Here is an 8,123-nt window from a genome sequence, read left to right as displayed (position 1 = left end):
ATTCTGAAAATATAAACTATTTTCCTTGGCTTCTTATGAAAGTAATACATGCTAATATATTCAGGAGATTTAAAGTGTGCTTTTCTCTATATTTGTCTCTTTAACTATAACATTTTCTTTTGAACTGACATAGTGGTTAATCTTGGCTATAAAGTTGGATAGATCTGTAATCAACTAAAACTTATGCAGCTAGGCATACCTGTAATGGATTTTCTTGATTTGATCAGATCCACTGTGAATCTGAGCCACATCTTCTAGGAGCAGCCCATATGAAAGGACATCCACAAGAAGAATGCTTTGCATTTTGTCTACTCATCTTCATTCTCACTAGGAAGTTTATCTACCCTGTTGCTGACTTTGCTTTTCCCATGTTAGAACCTACTTCTTTATAATTTCAACATAGACAAAAGATGAGCACTCTACCACTAGATTGCAACTGCTGAGATATTTAATCTCATAGACTAAGCATCTGCTAGATTCATTGAGATGGTCATTCTTGAATGAGCTATAACTTAGCATAAAAGCCACTCAAATTAATTAATTTCATCACTAGTGTTTCTTTCGGAAACATAAGTAACACACACTCATAATCATTTGAACACACATGCATGCTATTACTTGATCATATATTTTAAAGAACATTAAATGACTAATTGCTTAATTACATTATTATATTCATCCATTATATCTTAAAACACAAAGATATATCTAAGGAATGTGCTATTTGAGAAATTTGACAATCACTATTATGTTATAATTTTTTGTTATTGCAGTCATAATATACATATTGTAGTTACACATACATATTGGATTTTCATCTTTGTTCATTTAGAATGTTCTTAACAATTACAGTATTTAAGTTTCAAGGAAAATATTAATGAGTAATAGAAGCATGTTACTTGACTGGAAAGCTGAGAATTTACATATTTATCTCTATGCAGGAAATAGAATGAGCAAATCCTAAATGGGACACGGATATAAACTTTTAACTTCTGTCCCAGGAATATATTTTGCCAATGAATCTATTTATCAAATCATAAATAAACAGTGCCACCAACTGGGAAACAGGTGTTAAAGTAAGTGAAACTAAGAAGACATATACAGAGACAGATGCTCACAGCCAACCATTGGATTGAACATGGGGACTACAATGGAGGAGTTAGAGAAAGGACTGAAGGAGATGAAGGGGTTTGCAACCCCATAAGAGGAACAACAATATGAATCAATCAGTACACCCAGAGATCCTAGGGACTAAATCATCAACCAAAGAATACACATGGAGGGACCCATGGCTCCAGCCTCATATGTAGCAGAGGATGATATTATCTGGTATCAATAGGAGGAGAGACTCTTGGTTCTGTAAAGGCTCAATCCCCCAGTATAGGAGAATGCCAGAGTGGTGAGGTGAGAGTGGGAAGGTAAGAGGGGGAGCATCCTCATACAAGCAGGGAGAGGGGAGAAGAGATAGGGAGGTTCCAGAGTGGAAACCAGAAAAAAAGATAATATTTGAAATGTAAATACATAAAATATCCAATTTTAAAAATTGAAAGAAGAATATATTTCTTACTCAAATCATTACAGGGCTATAAATTAAACTTCAGTGCATACTTTCTATGGCTCACATCCTCCCATGCTCTCACCTCTGAAAGGTTCCCCGATCTTTTTCAAACAGTAAGACAACTTGAAAGAAAGTTCAAAATAAGAGCCTCATGTTAAAAAAAAATATGAACCATTGGCAACATTTTCTACTCAAACTATAATTCTGACAATCCTGGCAACCACAGGTTCATGGCTGTATCATATTACAAAATTCATTCATTCTAACTTTCAAAATCCTCACAATCTTTATCAGTCTCAACAACTATCAAGGATACAAATTCTATTAAGTGAGCCCTTATCTCAGTCTGTATCTCCACAACATACAATGGCACAAAATGACCCAGTTAAAAACTTCCCACCCACAAGAATAGAATAGAGAAAATTCTCTCTCTCCTTCTCTCTCTCTCTCTCTCTCTCTCTCTCTCTCTCTCTCACACACACACACACACACACACACACACACACACACACACACTGGCCCAAAGTAAGAACAAAATATATCAAGGCCGATACCAACATTCAGCATCTGGGTTATATGACCCACTCACACAGATTCTAGTTGTTGGATAGGCAAGCCCTCTAACTCTGTATCCTGTAGCATAGTCTCTCTCTCTCTTTCTCTCTTTCTCTTTCTCTTTCTCTCTCTCTCTCTCTCTCTCTCTCTCTCTCTCTCTCTCTCTCTCTCTCTCTCTCTCTCTCTCTCTCTCTCCCTCTCTCAACATCATGGCACCACTCCATCCCTGAAACTTTTGTCAATGGATGTTTGTGATGACTATTCTTAGTTGTTAACTTTACTACATCTGAAATTAACCAAAACCTAAGGTGTTGGATATGTTTGTGGGGGGAAATTTTTCATTTTCTTAAAATGAGAAAATCCAACCTAAATCCAGATGTTTAAGACAGGACAATTCTCCTGAAATCTGGATTACACTATCTGGTGAAAGCCTACAAAAAGGACTCAGAAGAAGAAAGTGCTTGCTCTTTGTCTATTTGCCCACATTCAACTGGATGAGGTCATTCCCCACTGGCATTAGAGCCTCCTTTTCGGATTCCCAATGCAAACTAAAGATCAGTTGGGATATATAGCCTTTGGAACTGAATAACTACCATATTCTTGAACTTTTTATCAGGAAAGAGTCATTGTTGAAATAGTCAACTTTGATCTTGCTAAATATCGCCTGGCCTGGGCAGCTCTCTGAAGATAGGTAGAAAAACTCAGGGACCCCATCAATCTTTTACCTTTTATGTTTCCAAAATCAGCAAAATATGGATTATTCTGAACAAGTTCTGTTGCCATTTGAGATGAAGTTTAGTCTCTGTACTTCATTGTACTCCACCCAGTGTGCCAATTGGTTGAGTCTACAAAGTTACTTGTGGGATCATTTGGTTTTGAGCAAAAACTTCTTCAGTTGCATTCTTGCTTCAGACTCCATCTTTTCTATTTTTTTTCTTGTTTCATAACTTATTCTTTCACAACTCTCAGTAATATGGATTTTTTTAACACACCAGTAATTTTTACTTATATTATCATTAGTACTTTGTATTCATGATGTGTATTAATTGGATAGCATTATATTTATTTATATTTCAATATGTACATTCAATATGTGTTTATTTACCCATCCCTCTTCCTCACCACATCTGGTGACCACAAATTTGCATTCAAGACAATTTTTAAATTTTTATTTTATTTTTAATTTATTTTTTACACTTCATATTCCATTCCCTGCTCATTGCCATCCACCATCTCACTGCTCGATATCCCACACCTTCTCCTTGTCCCACCTCATCACCATGTGGATGCCCCTACCCCCTGACCCCATCTGATTTCTAAACTCCCTAGGGCCTCTAGTCTCCTGAGGGTTAGGTACATCATTTCTGAATGAACACAGACCTGAAAGTCCTCTACTGTATGTGTGTTGGGGGCTTCATATCAGCTGGTGTATGCTGTCTGTTTGGTGGGACAGTGTGTGAAAGATCTCTAGCATCCAGATTAGTTGAGACTGCTGGTCCTCCTACAGGATCATCCTTCTCCTCAGCTTCTTTCAGCTTTTCCTAATTCAACAACAGGGGTCAGCTGCTTCGGACCATTGGTTGGATGCAAATAACTGCATCTGACTCTTTCAGCTGCTTCTTGGGTCTTTCTGGGGGAAGTCATGATAGATCCCTTTTTGTGAGCACTCCATAGCCTCAGGTATCAACCTGAGTGAGGTAACTCAGACCCAAAATGGCATGCATGGTATGTACTCACTAATAAATGGATATTAGCCAAAATAAATAAATAAATAAAAACATACAGAATGCCCAAGATAGAGTTCACAGAACTCAAAAAGTTCAACAAGCCAAAATGACCAAGTGAGGAAGCCTCAGTCCCACTTGGGAGAGAGAAGAAAGCAATCACAAGTTCTCAGGGAGGGAGAGACCTGGGAGGGAAACTGGATGGGTAGAGGGGAGTCGGGGATGGACAGGGGCACCTGATCTGGTATTGGGTGAGGGAAAACGATTGAAGCCCTGAGGGACAACAGAAATGATGTAAGCAGGCAACATCAGAAAATAGAGGGGATGACAACCCCCACCCCAGAATGCACCAGAGATCTGGGAGGTAAGAGACTCCCAGGACTCAAAGGGAGGAACCCTAGATGAAATGCAGTACAGAGTAGGGAGAACTTATAGAGCCCACCTCCAGCAGGAAGACCTCAAGTGAGGGATGGGGTTGCCATCCCACAGTCACAACTCTGACCCATAATTGTTCCTGTCTGAAAGAACTACAGGGATGGAAATGGAGAGGAGCCTGAGGAAAAGAAGGTCCACTGACTGGCCCAAAGTGGGATCCAACATTCAATGGGAGGTCCCAAGGCCTGACACTGTAACTCAGGCTCCATCTTTTCAAACAAACTTACATTTTCTTAAGTAGGAGCCTTTGCTAGTTAGAGCCTTGGACTCATGACAGCTTTATTATTCACCCAGTGGAAAGCTGTAGGTTTGTCTTTAACACTTTTGATGTTTTCTCAGTACCCACCTGGTCTGCAACTTCTAGCTTGCTTATTCTATCTCCTTGCCAAATTGTATGATTTGTTATCTTTTGACATGCATGTGTTTTTCACTGTAGACTTAAATGAGAGGTGAACAGTGACCAGGCAACACCCAGGATGCTCTCCTGCCTTGTAATTTCCTTTACCACATATAATAGTCTTTTACTTAAAAATGTTCCCACTCAGGTTCTCAGAAGAGCAGAATAATGAAGTAAATTCTTCCCCTGAATACTATATGAATAGATACCAGCAGAGCTTCATATAGTTTTTTTTTTCTTCCACTGAAATCTCATGGGGTCTGTCTCCACTGTTCACATTTCTCTTAGCCTTTGGCCATGCAAATTCCCATTTGAATGCCTCTCTCTTAGTCCATAATTTTCATGGCAAGTAGTATACTGATGTGCTGATTTGCTGGTAGACAAGGAGCATGAGAAAGAGCTATGAGTTCTAGATCTGGATCCTCTGAAGGCAACAGGAAGAGAAAGACACTGGGCCTGGCTTGAACATGTAAAACCACAAAGTCCACTCCTAGTGCTGTACTTCCTCCAACAAAGCCATACCTATTCCACCAAGGTTATACCTCCTAATAGTACTACTCCCTGGTGACTAAACATTTAAATATAAGTCTATATAGGTTACTCTTATTCAAAGTATCGCACTTCCTATATAGTCTATTGCTTTATTTTTCATTACACACCTAACACCCATCCCCAACCCCCACTATCTATCTATCTATCTATCTATCTATCTATCTATCTATCTATCTATCTATTTATCTATCTATCTATCTATCTATTTAACTAACTAAGTATATATTTCTTGGAATTTATCAGGAAACAGTCATTGTTTAAATACCCAACTGTGATATATATATATATATATATGAGCCTCGATAAACTCATAAAATAATGTTGTCTAATTCTATCAGTGATATATATATATATATATATATATATATATATATATATATATATATCCATTTGGTATTGAATATAAGCAGTTGGTATGTTTTTCTCTGAATAATAATAATCTCTGGCACTCAGATTCTCAGCATTACTTAGTTGCCTATAATTCTTTGTCTAGGGTTGAGAGACCTTTTCATCTTTGCAAATCTACTATGAATCAATTTCTATGCCAACATACGGTTCTCTTTGTATGTATCCTGTTCTCGGTGTATCTGTATCACTCCTCCAATTTAAGTTCTGAATGTCCCATGCTTTGTTCTTTTGGTCCAAGATTGCTTTGCCTATTCAGGGACTTTTGTGGTTGCAGATGCATTTTAAAATGCAGGTGCATCTAAAAAATGTCACTGATAAAATTAGACAATATTATTTCATGAATGTTTACCCAGGCTCAGAAAGACAAATATTATGTTTTCTGTCACAAGTGAATCTGAAACTCTAACACTTAAAGTTTTATATCAAGGTGGGATCACATATGAAAAGGGCCAGAATGGGGGTTGTGTTACTAGGATAAAATGAAGTCTTTAAGGTGGGGCGGGGTAAAACAGTAGAACTATGCAGAGGGAGGGAATACTGGAGGATGGGGACAGCAGGAAAACTGGTGGCATGAACAAGTAGACAGGAGAAAAGGTTCATTCAAAACTGAACATGTCTGCAAACTCTCCAGGAAAATCTACACCTTTACAAGCTAAATTTGAAAATAAGCAAACAGAATGTCACTGACAGTTTGAAGAAGAGTATCGAACCTATATGTAGAATTGACTAGTAGGATAATTTAATAGTATTTCTTCTCTTCATTGAGTGAACATAGACAATATTTGTTTTTTTATTTCTATTCAGACTTACACACCAGTATTTTCTAATTTTCATTGTAGGGGTTATTCTATATTACATCAAATAAAATTTTTTCAAGATTTTTTCTTTTTCGTAGCTGTTGAGATTTGGGTTGCTTTCTTATTTTATTCTCAGCAATTGAGTTTTTCATATAAAAAAATCTTGGTGATTTTAAGGTTGGTTTTATATTCCGAAACTTTATTAGGATCATGCCATACTTTTGATAGTTTTCTATTAAGTATTTAGGATTTTAACACATAAAATAGTGTCACCTGCAGAAAGAAACTACTTGAATCCCTCCATTTCCTTTCTACTTAAAAATCTTCTTGTTTTTGTTGCCTAACTCCTCTGATGCAAAGAATAGTGAAAGAAAATTTATCACATTTATTGAAGAAAAATTTTAGATTTTTTTAGGATAAAAGGAAGAGTATCAGTTTTCTTATTATTTGGTTACAATAACTGCCTATCAAAGAATGATATTTTTTTTCTGTGAGAGTAAAAGTCAGGTTGAACCAAAAACAGTAATGATAAAAATGATAATGAAAATACCAAACATCCACATAATATGAATGCATTGCTATTATATCATGTAACTGTAAGTTAAATACAATTTGTCTATATAAACACTTTTCAGTATTTGAAGTACTTATTATCTTTGCAGAAGTGTTTTCATCTGATAACTGTATTCTCCTTCAAATCTTTATTCAATTTAACCATGTGTCTTCTGGCTTTCTGAAAATAGCTTTCAATAAGCAAAATGTTCATTTTAATTTGTTCTTGTTAAGTTTTCTGCTTCCATTCTGCGATGAAAGAAGATGTAGTATTTGTGTGTTTATTATTGGACATTGCAGACTCATCTATTCTATAAGTAATGTTGCTAACCCAGGAAGATGAAAACTGAAGTATGACCAACTGAAATAAAAACAAGAAAACAACTGACTGCTCTATGTGGTAAAATTCATATCAGCATCTTTTGCAAATTCTCTATGAAATAATATTTATCCCTAATATTTTGAAATCTCTGCAACACAGTTATTACTGATGGTGGATATTTTAAATGGGACTCAAAAAACCAGATATGTAGGTATATTTAAATTAATAAAATTGATTTCCAGTTAGTTCTGTCAAACTGTTCTTAATGTCATCAAGTGGGAGTGGCAGTGTATATATGATAAGAATGTATTTTTATTCAAATTCTTTGGTTTACACAAGTATGATCAGGGTTGTGTCTCTGGGAAAAAAAAACCATGCATTTTAAAGACTTGGACAAAGAAGACTTGAAACATGCAAAAACCACCATCATTCTAAATTAGTGACTCAGGGGATTGGGAAAGAATTCTAAATACAGTATAAGGAAATTATTACTCTGTAGTAAAGCTTTCAATAAAGCCTTATGCTCATTTGGCTTCTCAGAGCACCAGAGGAAACCTGTCTATATAAATGGTAACTAAGTCGCAACATGGTTAATGGTATTTCCCTATTAACTTTATGTTGTATAATGCTTACATAATGCTGTGAAAATGCTTTCAATGAAGGGTAATGACTACAATAACACTTTATTCAATGCTTTAATTTGTCCCATGAATCGCCCAGGCCAATGTAATTGCTTTGTTAATATGACACTGTTGTACAAACAGGTCATGCACAAATGGAATGGGTCCTTCTTAACCAGGCCATGTTAAGTACTTCCATGAAA

Source organism: Mus musculus, chromosome 4 (genome assembly GCF_000001635.26).
Source record: "Mus musculus strain C57BL/6J chromosome 4, GRCm38.p6 C57BL/6J".
NCBI lineage: Eukaryota > Metazoa > Chordata > Mammalia > Rodentia > Muridae > Mus > Mus musculus.
Note: the sequence above shows the minus strand (reverse complement) of the source record.